The 14,598-nt window shown below is 42.4% G+C and overlaps 1 protein-coding gene across 1 annotated transcript in view; it reads right to left on the reverse strand.

Moving 5' to 3' along the window:
- Positions 1-13,352, reverse strand: part of LOC131758721 (RE1-silencing transcription factor-like) — a 236,927-nt gene extending 223,575 nt beyond the window's left edge. Inside the window, exon 1 of the mRNA XM_067035763.1 lies at positions 13,112-13,352. The gene's annotated coding sequence lies outside the window, so the exon portion shown is untranslated. The remainder of the gene's footprint in view (positions 1-13,111) is intronic.
- Positions 13,353-14,598: the final 1,246 nt, after the last annotated feature.

Raw genomic sequence — 14,598 nt, forward strand, 5'->3', positions numbered from 1 at the left:
AGTTTGGGAGTGTTCCTCCCTCTGCTATATTTTGGAAGAGTTTGAGAAGGATAGCTATTAGCTCTTCTAAATGTTTGACAGAATTCGCCTGTGAAGCCATCTGGTCCTGGGCTTTTGTTTGTTGGAAGATTTTTAATCACAGTTTCAATTTCAGTGTTTGTGTGGTTCGTCTGTTTATATTTTCTATTTCTTCCTGGTTCTGTCTTGGAAGGTTGTGCTTTTCTAAGAATTTGTCCATTTCTTCCAGGTTGTTCATTTTATTGGCAAAGAGTTGCTTGTAGTAATCTCTCATGATCCTTTGTATTTCTGCAGTGTCCGTTGTTACGTCTTTTTCATTTCTAATTCTGTTGATTTGAGTCTTCTCCCTTTTTTTCTTGATGAGTCTGGCTAATGGTTTATCAATTTTGTTTATCTTCTCAAAGAACCAGTTTTAGTTTTATTGATCTTTGCTACTGTTTCCTTCATTTCTTTTTCATTTATTTCTTATCTGATCTTTATGATTTCTTTCCTTCTGCTAACTTTGGGTTTTCTTGTTTTTTTTTCTCTAATAGCTTTAGGTGTAAGGTTAGGGTGTTTGAAATTATTCTTGTTTCTTGAGGTAGGATTGTATTGCTATAAACTTCCCTCTTAGAACTGCTTTTGCTGCATCCCATAGGTTTTGGGTCATTATGTTTTCATTGTCATTTGTTTACAGGTATTTTTTGATTTCCTCTTTGATTTCTTTAGTGATCTCTTGGTTATTTAGTAGCATATTGTTTAACCTCCATGTGTTTGTATTTTACAGGTTTTTTTTCCTGTAATTGATATCTAGTCTCATAGTGTTGTGGTCAGAAAAGATACTTGATATGATTTCAATTTTCCTAAATTTACCAAGGCTTGGTTTGTGACCTAAGATATGGTCTATCCTGAAGAATGTACCATGAGCATTGGAGAAGAAAGTGTATTCTGTTGTTTCTGGATGTAATGTCCTGTAAGTATCTATTAAGTCCATCCTGTTTAATGTGTCATTTAAAGCTTGTGTTTCCTTATTTATTTTCATTTTGGATGATCTGTCCATTGGTGAAAGTGTGGTGTTAAAGTCCCCTACTATTACTGTGTTACTGTCGATTTCCCCTTGTATGGCTGTTAGCATTTGCCTTATGTATTGAGGTGTTCCTATCTTGGGTGCATAAATATTTACAATTGTTATATCTTCTTCTTGGATTGATTCTTTGATCATTATGTAGTGTCCTTCTTTGCCCCTTGTAGTAGTCTTTATTTTAAAGTCTATTTTGTCTGATATGAGAATTGCTACTCCAGCTTTCTTTTGATTTCCATTTGCATGAAATATCTTTTTCCATCTCCTCACTTTCAGTCTGTATGTGTCCCTAGGTCTGAAGTGGGTCTCTTGTAGACAGCATATGTACAGGTCTTGTTTTTGTATCCATTCAGCCAGTCTATGTCTTTTGGCTGGAGTATTTAATCCATTTACTTTTAAGGTAATTATTGATATGTATGTTCCTATTATCACATTCTTAATTGTTGGGTTTGTTTTTGTAGGTCTTTTTCCTTCTTTTGTGTTTCCTGCCTAGAGAAATTCCTTTAGCATTTGTTGTAAAGCTGGTTTGGTGGTGTTGAATTCTCTTAACTTTTGCTTATCTGTAAAGTTTTTAATTTCTCCATCGAATCTGAATGAGATCCTTGCTGGGTAGAGTAATCTTGGTTGTAGGTTTTTCCATTTCATCACTTTAAATATGTCCTGCCACTCTCTTTTGGCTTGCAGAGTTTCTGCTGAAAGATCAGCTGTTAACCTCATGGGGATTCCCTTGTATGTTATTTGTTGTTTTCCCTTACTGCTTTTAATATTTTTCCTTTGTATTTAATTTTTGATAGTTTGATTAATATGTGTCTCAGCATGTTTCTCTTTGGTTTATCCTGTATGGTACTCTCTGTGTTTCCTGGACTTGATTGACTATTTCCTTTCCGATGTTAGGGAAGTTTTCAACTATAATCTCTTCAAATATTTTCTCAGACCCTTTCTTTTTCTCTTCTTCTTCTGGGACCCCTATAATTCGAATGTTGATGCATTTAATGTTGTCCCAGATGTCTCTGAGACTGTCCTCAGTTCTTTTCATTCTTTTTTCTTTATTCTGCTCCCTGGGAGTTATTTCCACCATTTTATCTTCTAGGTCACTTATCCGTTCGTCTGCCTCAGTTATTCTGCTATTGATTCCTTCTAGACTATTTTTTTTTTTTTTTTTTGATGGTACGCGGGCCTCTCACTGCTGTGGCCTCTCCCATTGTGGAGCACAGGCTCCGGACGCGCAGGCTCAGCAGCCGTGGCTCACAGGCCCAGCCGCTTCATGGCATGCACGATTTTCCCAGACCAGGGCACAAACCTGAGTCCCCTGCATCGGCAGGTGGACTCTCAACCACGGTGCCACCAGGGAAGCCCTAGATTATTTTTAATTTCAGTAATTGTTTTGTTCATCACTGTTTGCCTTTAGTTCTTCTAGATCCTTGTTAAATATTTCTTGTATTTTCTCCATTCTGTTTCTGAGATTTTGGATCATCTTTACTATCATTACTCTGAATTCTTTTTCAGGTAGGTGGCCTACTTCATCTTCATTTATTTGGTCTTGTAGGTTTTTACCTTGCTCCTTCGTCTGTAACATATTTTTTGTCGTTTCTTTTTTTTTTTTTTTTTCTTTTTTGATGGGTGGAACTGTATTCCTGTCTTACTCATTGTTTGGCCTGAGGCGTCCAGCCCTGGAGTTTGCAGGCAGTTGGATAGAGCCGGGTCTTGGTGCTGAGATGAGGACCTCCTGGAGGCCTCACTCCAGTTGATATTCCCTGGGGTTTGAGGTTCTCTGTTAGTCCAGTGGTTTGGACTCAGAGCCCCCACCACAGGAGCTCAGGTCTGACCTCCGGCCTGGGAACCAAGATCCCACAAACTTCGTGGCACAGTAAAAAAAACAAAAAAGAAACAAAGAAAGGAGCAGTACAATATCAAAGAATAATAGGAAAAATATAATTGAAACAACTGCAACAAGGTAAAATAAAACCACAACAGAAAAAAGAAAAGAAAAAAGGTGGGGGTGGGCAACAAGCCAAAAGGAGAGAATAGTAACAAAGTATAAAGAATAAAATTAGAAAAATAAAAGATTTATAAGGAAAAATAAAAGTATGAAAGAATCAACTACAGTGAATCAACAAGGTAAACCAGAACCCCAGTCTAAAAGAGGAGGTACCAAAATGTTTATTGCAGCTCTATTTACGATAGCCAGGACATGGAAGCAACCAAAGTGTCCATCAACAGATGAATGGATAAGGAAGATGTGGCACATATATACAATGGAATATTACTCAGCCATAAAAAGAAATGAAACTGAGTTATTTGTAATGAGGTGGATAGACCTGGAATCTGTCATACAGAGTGAAGTAAGTCAGAAGGATAAAAACAAATACCGTATGCTAACACATATATATGGAATCTAAAAAAAAAAAAAAAATGTCATGAAGAGATTAGTGGTAGGATGGGAATAAAACACAGACCTACTAGAGCATGGACTTGAGGATATGGGGAGGGGGAAGGGTAAGCTGTGACGATGTGAGAGAGTGGCAGGGACATATACACACTACCAAATGTAAATTAGATAGCTAGTGGGAAGCTGCAGCATAGCACAGGGAGTTCACCTCTGTGCTTTGTGACCACCTAGAGGGGTGGGATAGGGAGGGTGGGAGGGAGGGTGACACAAGAGGGAAGAGTTATGGGAACATATGTATAACTGATTCACTTTGTTGTAAAGGAGAAACTAACACACTATTGTAAAACAGTTATACTCAAATAAAGATGTTAAAAAAATAAAATAAAATAAAAGAGGAGAAAATAAAGTAAAATAAAATAAAATAAAATAAAAAAGCCTTGACTTTGGGGGGGGGCGGAACTTAGGCAGGGGCTGGGTTTAGGGTGGGCTGGGCCAGAGGCGGGTGGGGGGTGACGTTTGAGCATGGGGAGAGGCCTAGGCTCAGGACCCACGCAGCCAGAAAAGGCTTTGGGGGCGGGGCCTAGGCAGGACGCAGTTCAAGCGTGGGGCGGGGCCTCTGCTTAGGACCTGCACAGAAGGGGAAAGGAAGCACGTGGAAAGGAGGGCCTTCCGAGTGAGGAGTTCTGGAGTTTGGAAGTAGGGCCCTAGGTGAGGGTGTGTGGGTGGGGTTTAGCCCCAGCGCGTTGGAGGGGGTCTCAGAGGGGGTCCATGAATGTAGAGGTGGGGCCCTGGGTGGGGGTGTAGGGGCGGGGCTTGGGCTCTGTGGCAGGAGGGAGGACCTGAGGCCTGGGCCCAACAGGCTCCCCGGTGCCTAAGTAGACAGGGAAAGCTTTGGCCCCGTTCCCTTCTGTTCCTTTGTGCCCCTCCCCCCATCCCCCCCCAGGTCTCCCCCGTCGCCGCTGGACCCCTCACTGTGGGTGAGTCCCGCTGGGTGTAGGAACTCCTCCCCTACCCCAGCCGCTCCTCAGGGGTGCTGGTCTCGGAGGTCTGGCCTTTACTTTTGCTCCGCCTTCCCTCCCTCCCACTCCCGCAGGACCCGCCGAACTATAGGGGGCCTCGGTGGGCAGAGAATCATGCCCAGCATCTCAGCAGGCTCTGAGGGACCCAAGTGGGCAGGGGAAGCCTGCCCATGCTCCCTTTTGATTCTCCGCCCTCCCAGTGGTCCCCCAATTTCCCCCTTCGGGTGTGGGATCCCTCCCTCTCCCCTAGCCGCCCCTGAGGGGCACCAGTCCCGCCTGGCCTCCACTTCTCCTCCCCCTTCACTCCCCCCACACCTCACATTCTACCCGGTCACTGGAGGTTCCTGCCGTCCCCTTAGTCGTCCATGGTCCCCCACTAGTGCCTTGTAGGTGCCCTAGTTGTGAGGAGACACGAATTCTGCGTCTTCCTAGTCCACCATCTTGACTCCGCCCTACCATTTCTTCTTAAAGCCGAGAACAAGAGGAACCCAAGAAAGGGCTTATTATTTTCTAATGGTTACTTTGGAAAAAAAAAAAAAAGGTTTTTGTATTTAAACAAATTGTTCATGCAAGGGAGTAGTATCTCATTAGGGGACAAGTTACCATATTCTAGAGAGCAATGAACTTTTTTTCTGCCAGCTTAGGCATCAGTTCCTTCAGGATATTCTCTGCCCAAGCTCACTATGGGTTAGGTGTCTCTCCTGTATATTATCAAGCACCCTTTACCTCCCCATAGTACAGCACTTACCACACCAGATTATACTTCCTTGTCTACCCCTGCAGTAGAGACTGTGTGTGTTCACCAAACTCTTTCCTTTCTCTTCTGCATACTCAGCTATGTTTCCCACCCTCCTCTGCAGTTAGGTGTGGCCACATGACTCAGCCTGGTCAATGCAATGTGGGTAAAGTGATGTCTGCCACTTCCAGGCTTGGCCGTATCATGAAAACTACCCATGCAGTCTCCTAACTCTCTTTCCAATCTGCTGGCTGAATGGAGAGGGCTCTGTGGACATAAAAGAATGTGGAAGGAGCCTGGGACCCCAAAGATCTGCATGGAGCAGAACACCCATCCTCTCATCAGCCCAAATCAGACTGAGATGAAACGACTGAAGAATCCATTTTTTATTGAGCTAAGCCACTGAGATTTAGGTGTCTGTGTGTTTTCATTAGAGAAGTTATCCCACCCTGACTAATACAGTTCCCCATTAGAACGCAAACCTCTTCAAAATAATACCTCCTCTATCTTTTCCACCACGGTATTCCTTGCTTTGGCATAGTACCTGTCACATAACAGGTACTTAATATATTTTTTAATGAAATAAATGTAATTCTCTCAACAAGAATTAATTTGGCACCTACTATGTGCCAAAATAGCTTTAACTTTGCAATGATGTGTCAGTAATTTTTGATATCTCCTCAGAGCTCTACATTGAGACTAACAGTAAATCCTTTTATTTATTTATTTATTTATTTATTTATTTTTTTGGTACGCGGGCCTCTCACTGTTGTGGCCTCTCCCATTGCGGAGCGCAGGCTCCGGACGCGCAGGCTCAGCGGCCACGGCTCACGGGCCCAGCCGCTCCGCGGCATGTGGGATCCTCCCGGACCGGGGCACGAACCCGTGTCCCCTGCATCGGCAGGCGGATTCTCAACCACTGCGCCACCAGGGAAGCCCAGTAAATCCTTTTAAAAGGGGGTTGGGGGGCTTCCCTGGTGGCACAGTGGTTGAGAGTCCGCCTGCCGATGCAGGGGACACAGGTTCGTGCCCCGGTCCGGGAAGGTCCCACATGACGCGGAGCGGCTGGGCCCGTGAGCCATGGCCGCTGAGCCTGCGCGTCCGGAGGGAGAGGCCACAACAGTGAGAGGCCCGCGTAGCGCAAAAAAAAAAAGGGGGATTGGGGTCACCTAGGTTGATCGTCCTCCTTGGCATCAAGGAAGGGAGGAAAGAAGCTGACTCTCACTTTTAAACCTTGCATTACTGAGAAGAAGATCCCCAGGGGGCAAAGTGAAAGGTAGAAGCTTTCCCCCAATTTTTATGTGTTTAAAAGAATACTCAACAAAACATTTAATGGTCAAAAAGGTCAGTGTCAGTAAGGTGCTATGATGTAGAGTGAGATGGGAATATTCTTACTTTTATCCCCAGCACACATTATGTGCTAGCATTGGTGAACCTCTAAACAATGTTTTGGAGTAGTTTTTGAAACACCAGTGATATCACCTGGGATAGCTCTCTAAAAATGCAAATTCTCTATTTTTAACCAGAATTCACCTGCCCAGTAAAGTGTGAGGAACATTGCTACTTACCCTGCTTTTTTTTTTTTTTAATTACTGTTTTTCAACAGGTTAATTGGAAACAACTTTAGCATCTCCCTTTCTATCAAATTCCTTTCCCTTTTAACTAGCTAATGTCCCTGCTAGGAAACTACCCCAAAATTGCTGCAGGGTTTCCTTCCTGCTGGTACTGGTTGGAGTGGGACAGTTACAGGCCCCTCCCTGGCCTCTGTTTTTATTGTTTTTCTTTCATCACTCAACTGCAAAGCATGGATAGTTCATATCCCAAATTTTATGCTGCCAGGAACTTGGCCCAGGTTAAAGTATTTGCTGATTTTCTTTTCATCTCAAAAACAACCACTGGAGTTCTCACTGTTAGTGAAAGTGTGAAATGATACAACCACCTCTGAAAAACTGTTTGGCAGTATCTACTAAAGTTAGACATATACCTACCCTATGACCCAGAAATTCCACTCCTAGATATATCCTCAAGAAAAATGAATGTGTATGTCTATGAAAAGGCCTGTACCCCCAATGTTCATAGAAGCTTTATTCAGAATAGCCCCAAACTTTAAACAAGCCAAATGTCCATCAACAGAGGACTGGATAAGCAATATGGCATACTTATATCATGAAATACTATGCAGCAATAATAAAAGAACAAACTATTGATACACATAACAATATGGGTAGATCTCAAAAACATTATGCCATGCAAGAGAAGCCATATACAAATGAAAATATGCTACATGATTCCATTCATATGATGATCAAGAAAAGGCAAAGCTAATTTACAGTAATATGAATAAGAATAGAGTCTACTGCTGGGTGAGGAGAGGAGGCTACTGAGCTGGAGGGGGCATGAGAGAATTTTCTGGGAAGATAGAAATGTTCTAGGTGTTGATTTGGCTGGTGGTTTCATAGGGTGTATATGTGTAAAAATTCACTGAGCTATATACTTAAGACTTGTGCACTCTATTTAATTCTAGAAAGATGGCTGATTTCTACTACCTTCAAGGGGCAGATCCACACGCTTCTGCTTGTTACTTCCCTGCCCTTTCTTGTCTGGGTTTCCTCCACTCCACAGGCCTCTGCAGTTTTTTGTGTTCTTGCCAGAAGTTTTTGGCAGTTGCTAGTCTCTGATCAGTCTCCCTTCCAGAGTTTTTCTCTCGTTGTCCCTGTGAGTGGTGCCAAGAGCTGATCCTGTGTACAGCTGTCCCTTGGGATGCTTGGGTGATTGGTTCTAGGACCCTCTGCAGATACCAAAATGCTTGGATGCTTAAGTCCCTCATATAAAATAGCACAGTATTTGCAAATAGTCTGTGTACTTCCTCCTGTATACTTTAAATCATCTCTAGATTACTTATGATACCTAATACAATGTAAATGCTATAGAGATAGTTGCAAATACAATGTAAATGCTATGTGCCTGCACATGGCAAATTCAAGTTTTGCTTTTTGGAATTTTCTGGAATTTTTTTTCAAACATCTTTTGTTCCACGGTTGGTTGAATCTGCAGATGTGGAACCCCGGGGTACAGAGGGCCAACTATATTTACCCCCATCACCCACCACCAGGGTGGGTTACTAGCTAAAACCTCACTGGCCCTCCTGTAGCCTAAAGTAGCTGTTGCTGATCCTTTCTTATGGCTCTTTAAAATCAGCTAACTTTTTTTTTTAAACCCATTTCCATCTTTTTCACAAATTGGCTTCAGCTTCTGGGGACAAATGAAAAAAAATGTTAGTACTTTGATTGGTGGATTTAACTAGGACCACTTGTGGTTTGGGACACAAGACCACATGGGTTTGCCAAACAGAATGAATACCGTGCAAAAGCAGCTTGCTGTGCTGCTGGCAATGGAGGATTTAGGACACTAAAGGCTAAGGCTCTGGGAGGCCAAGAAGATGGTTAAATAAACTAAAGTATTACAGTGAGATGATAAATACAAAAGAGAGCACATAGGCCCAGTAAAAGTCCCCACATTTCTAGCTCATTTCATCTGAGTTTTTTGCTCAGAACTTCATAAACGATAAAATCCAGGTTTTTCAGGGCAAAAGTGCCAACCCATTTGGACAGAATTCAACTTTTGTTCTGAACTGGAACAAACGATTCTCTGCCCACAGCTGAATCACAGCAACCTAATCCAAAATGAGAAAAAAAACTGCAAAGCGTAAAATATTCCCTCTTTAAATTACTGAACATTCTGGGTCACCCACAGAAAGGAAAATAGTGGTGAATTAGGAGAAACTAAGGGGCCGTCTTGACGTGGAGGAGGAGTCTGTCCTTGAGGACAAGCAGCTTTCTTTGCTGATTAGTTAATGGAAAGAAGATAGGGTGTGAGAATGGTCACTTCTTGAGGGAACCCAACTTGCCGAGGAGTCACGATGCTCTAGGCTGGCGGTTCTCAAACTTGGCGGCACGATGGAATTTCATACAGCACCCTAAAAACCACTGAGGCCTGGATTCTACCCTAGAGATTCTGATTTAACTGGTCTGGGGTGTGGCCTGGGCATCAAAAATTTTAAAAGCTCCCATGTGATTTTAATGTGCCACTGAGGTTGAAAACCACTGACCTGGGTTCTAGAACCCAGATGCAGCAGAGTACTTAGCAGGCTACCAAACATTCAGTAAATATTTGTTACCATTGGTCACAGTAACTTAAAAAAGAATTCTTATTGGAATAAAATTCACAGAACATAAAATTCACCATTTTAAAGTGTACAATTCAGTGGATTTTAGTGTATTCTCAGAGTTGTGTGACCAGCACCACTATATAATTTCAGAACATTTCCACCACCTCAAAAAGAGACTCTGTACCTATTAGCAGGCAGTCCCTATTCCCTCTTCCTCCAAGCCCCTGGCAAACATTAATCTGTTTTCTGTCTTTACAGATTTTCCTATTCTGGACATTTCATATAAATGGAATCATACGGTATGTGGCCTTTGGTGTCAGGCTTTTTTCAGTTAGCATAATGTTTTCAAGGTTCATTCATGTTGTAGCATGTATCAGTGCTTCTTTTCTTTTTATGGCTGAGTAACATTCCATTGATATACTACATTTTGTGTTTACATTCATTAGTTGATGGACATTTTTTTGCTATTATGAATACTGCTGCTATGATCATTCATGTACAAGTTTTTTTTGTGAATGTGTATTTTCATGTCTCGTGGGTGTATACGTATGTAGGAGTGGCATTGCTGGGTCATGTGGTAATTCTATATTTAACTTTTGGAGGAACTGCCAAACTGTTTCCACAGTGGCTGCACCATTTTATACCTCAGTGTGTGAGGATTCCAATTTTTCCATATTGTTGTCAACATTGGTTATTCTTCATTAAAAAAAAATAGAGAACATGGATGGACCTAGAGATTGTCATACTGAGTGAAGGAAGTCAGGCAGAGAAAGACAAATATAAGATATCACTTATATGTGGAATCTAAAAAAGTGGTACAAATTAACTTATTTACAAAACAGAAATAGAGTCACAGATGTAGAAAACAAACTTATGGTTACCAGGGGGAAGGAGGGGGGAGAGATAAGTTGGAAGATTGGGATTGACATATACATACTACTCTTTATAAAATAGGTAACTAATAAGAACCTACTGTATAGCACAGAGAACTCTACTCAGTACTCTGTAATGACCTATATGGGAAAAGAATCTAAAAAAGAGGGGATATATGTATAACTGATTCACTTTGCTGTACAGCAGAAACTAACGCTACATTGTAAATCAACTATACTCCAGTAAAAAATTAATTAAAAAATAAAAATAAAATATAGTATGTATGAAGTGGTACTCATTGTGATTTTGATTTGCATTTTTCTAGTGAGTAATGATGCTGAACATCTTTTCATGCACTTATTGGCTATTTGTATACCTTCTTTAGAGAAATGTCTATGTAAATCCTTTGCCTATTTTTAAATTGGGTTATTTGTCTTTTTATTGTTGAGCTATAATAGCTTTTTATGTATTTTGGATATTAGACCTTTATTCCATATGTGGTTTGCAAATATTTTCTCCCATTCTGTGGATTGTCTTTTCACTTTCTTGATAGTATCCTGTGATATGTAAGTCTTTAGATGAAGTCCAATTTACCTGTTTTTCTTTGGTTACTTGTGTATTTGGGGTCATATCTCAGTGATATTCATTTTGACAAGTAAAAAGTCACTTTTCTCTCTTTCGCTGGGGTAGGCAGCACCTAAGATGGCTTCAAATCCCTACACCCGATACTCATGCTTTTGTGGAATCCCCTCCCCTTGACTGGGCTAGACCCTGTGACAAAATTGATGGGGTGTCACTTCCAAGATTAGGTTACAGAAAGACAGGCTTCTGTTTGCTCTCTTTTGCTCACTTTTACTCACTCGGAGGGATCCTGCTGCCATGCCGTGCACTGCCTTGTGGAGAGGCCCACATGTCAAAGAACTGAGGGAAGTTTCTAGTCGACAGCCAGCAAGGAGCTAAAGCAACCACCTAAGCTGCACCCAGATTCAAGGCCCACAGAAACTGAGATAATAAACACTTACAATTTTAAGCCACTGAGCTGTAGTTTAGCTTGTTACACAGAAATAGATAACTCATATGATGACTTTCTGCAAAGGCAAAATGAGGAAAAATGATAAACTAAACTAAAGCTTGGGGCTTCCCTGGTGGCGCAGTGGTTGAGCGACCGCCTGCCGATGCAGGGGACATGGGTTCGTGCCCCGGTCTGGGAAGATCCCACATGCTGCGGAGTGGCTGGGCCCATAAGCCATGGCTGCTGAGCCTGCGTGTCCAGAGCCTGTGCTCCCCACCGGGAGAGGCCACAACAGTGAGAGGCCCGCGTACCACAAAAAATAAATAAATAAATAAATAAACTAAAGCTTGGCAGTGAAGCACTCTCGCCTCTAAAGTAAGGCAACTGAAATTCAGGTGCTTAACCAAATAGTATTCACTGAGCCATCACAGCACAAGTTGTTTTATTTACTAAAGGGACTTCCAATTAAATATATATAATTTATATTTAATATAACATACATTATATGTTACATATTAATATATCAAATGTAAAGTAATATATTTATCAATAAATTAAATATATGTTCATATTATATTAATGCATTATATATATATTATATATATATATATATATATTTTTTTTTTTTTTTTTTGTGGTATGCGGGCCTCACTGTTGTGGCCTCTCCCGTTGTGGAGCACAGGCTCCAGACGCTCAGGCTCAGCGGCCATGGCTCATGGGCCCAGCCGCTCCGCGGCATGTGGGATCCTCCCAGACCGGGGCACGAACCCGTGTCCCCTGCATCGGCAGGCGGACTCCCAACCACTGCGCCACCAGGGAAGCCCTAATGCATTATATATTAATAGACTACATTAAATTTAATATAATGTATATACTTATATATACATGCTATGTAATGGAAATAATATAATAAAATACAAATAACTGGGCTTCCCTGGTGGCGCAGTGGTTGAGAATCTGCCTGCTAATGCAGGGGACAAGGATTCGAGCCCTGTTCTGGGAGGATCCCACATGCCGCGGAGCAACTGGGCCCGTGAGCCACTACTACTGCGCCTGCGCGTCCGGAGCCTGTGCTCCGCCACAAGAGAGGCCGCGATAGATAGTGAGAGGCCCGCGCACCGCGATGAAGAGTGTCCCCGCTTGCCGCAACTAGAGAAAGCCCTCGCACTGAAACAAAGACCCAACACAGCAAAAATAAATAAATTAATTAATAAACTCCTACCCCCAACATCTAAATAAAAAAATAAAATAAAATACAAATAACTAATTTTAGATCAGTAGCACCTATATCTCCAAAACATTCATTCAGAACACCTGAACCAGTTTGTCTCTTCCTGTCTTTCTCTTACCCACAACTGTTTGCCATACCTTCAAATTGGTGTGAGGTTACAGAATACAAGTAGTTATAATATCTGTCTAAGCAAAACAAGTTTAGGCAAATGACTTCATTAACCAAGTAATATGCAATATACATAAAGTGACCATACGACTCACTCCCAGGACAGTTTTGATTTCAAATCTCCTTTCTTACATGTCCTATATGGGGTTCAGAGAACAGTTTGCCACACATATACCACAAGGTCAAACAGCAACCATTCAAAATCTTTTGCAGGTTTAGATAATTCAACTGCACTTCAACTAAGTTATTCCATTTGCACCAACAGTTGGGAGCTGAGGGTTAATGAACCAAGAATTCGAGGTTCTGTAATTAATAAATCAATCATAGACCATCTTCAAAGCCCAGAAAGTTTCAAAACAATAGCAGCAACCTAAGAGGTCCTGTTTATGAGTTTAGCTGAGTCTAAACAAGGATAATAAGCAGGGAACTTGCCTTACACGGTCTGGGGAAAAGCCACAGCAGGATCAGGTCAACACAAATCCAAGACAGAGGGGTTGTTTTGCTCCAAGGAGCGGAGCAGCCGGCCAGAGGGAAGGGAGGGCCCTTGATAGCCCCATCCTGGCCAGCGCGTCATTCCTTTCATCTTCTCTCATCAGGAACCCACTTTGTTGTCCAGTCCGGGTACAAAATACTTATTCCACAAAAGCACATGAGAGTCTGGTCTGAAGATAATAAGGGGTCTTTCCCTTGGCTTTCTACTCCTTTGCACGTTTCACTCCTTGATGCTTGCGGAGCACGGAGAATAATTAGAAGAGCAAAGACAAAGAATTAGAATCACCTGAGTCAATTAGTAAACTCAATTTATCTTTTTCAGAGCCTGAGACTTATTTGGGGATATTACAAGGCTTGGTGAGGCAGACCCAAATTCCACAAATGTGGACGAAATGCAACTCATTTCAGCACAGCAAACATTGTGGGAGCAGCCCTGAGGTGGCAGACACAGGGCTGGGTGCTGGGGTGCCGGGGTGAATGAGGCCTGGACCCACCCTCACTAGATCAGCTCCTCAGCACCCAGCCTCAGCGTTTCATACAAATAGCGAGTCATTATGTTGCACACCTGAAACTAATATAATGTTAGCTGTCAATTACATCTCAATAAAAAATTCTTAAATTGATATAGCTGAAAAAAAGTTAATGGCCTTGACAAGGTTCAGGGCTGTGAGGGGCGGGGGCGTGGAGAATCCCATCAGCCCTGGGCAGTGGAAGCAGGCAAGGAGAAGTGTTTGGAGCAAAGAAAAGCTTATTCCCCCTTCTCCATCAGCGTGGTGCCCTCCCAGTGGTGAGCCACCCAGGGCCCTGGGACTCCAGCCCACACAGTGGAAACCCGGGGGGAGCTAAATACCACAGCTGCAGGCTCCCTGCGGAGTTGAGGGGAGAATGAATAAAGGGCTCATCCGACAACTCACAAAAAATAAAGTTGATGGGCTCACACACCCCCTTACCACAGATGCAGGGCCTACCCATGTTGGACAAAATTACAAACCTTTGGGTTGGTTTCTGAGACCCTTTCATATTCCATTTCTCACCCCAGTCTCCCATGGGAGGCTGTGGTCTTCTCCTTTCCCCCTCCCACCTTGTTTCATCAAAACTTATCTGTCCTGTGTCTCATTCCTTCAGACTTTGCTCTTTACTGAGTAACCAAGGTCATCTAAGAGCATCACCAAAGAGCACGTTTACATTTTAAGACAGGCCTTCAGTGCTTCAGCCTAGAGGAGTATCTGATGTGAGGATTCTGGAGAAGCACTGTGGCATTTTGGGGTAGGAGACTCAATGTATGAAGGTTTTCACCCCTTCCCTCCCCCTGCCATAGTAATATGGTTATAAAGTTCACCATTCTCTTAATGATTTGGACCAAACCTTTTCTATTTGATGAAAAACAGTTTTAAAATTTCACCTGTTCTGGTGAACTGTGTTCAGAGGTATC

The sequence above is a fragment of the Kogia breviceps genome, chromosome 6 (genome assembly GCF_026419965.1).
Source record: "Kogia breviceps isolate mKogBre1 chromosome 6, mKogBre1 haplotype 1, whole genome shotgun sequence".
Lineage (NCBI taxonomy): Eukaryota > Metazoa > Chordata > Mammalia > Artiodactyla > Physeteridae > Kogia > Kogia breviceps.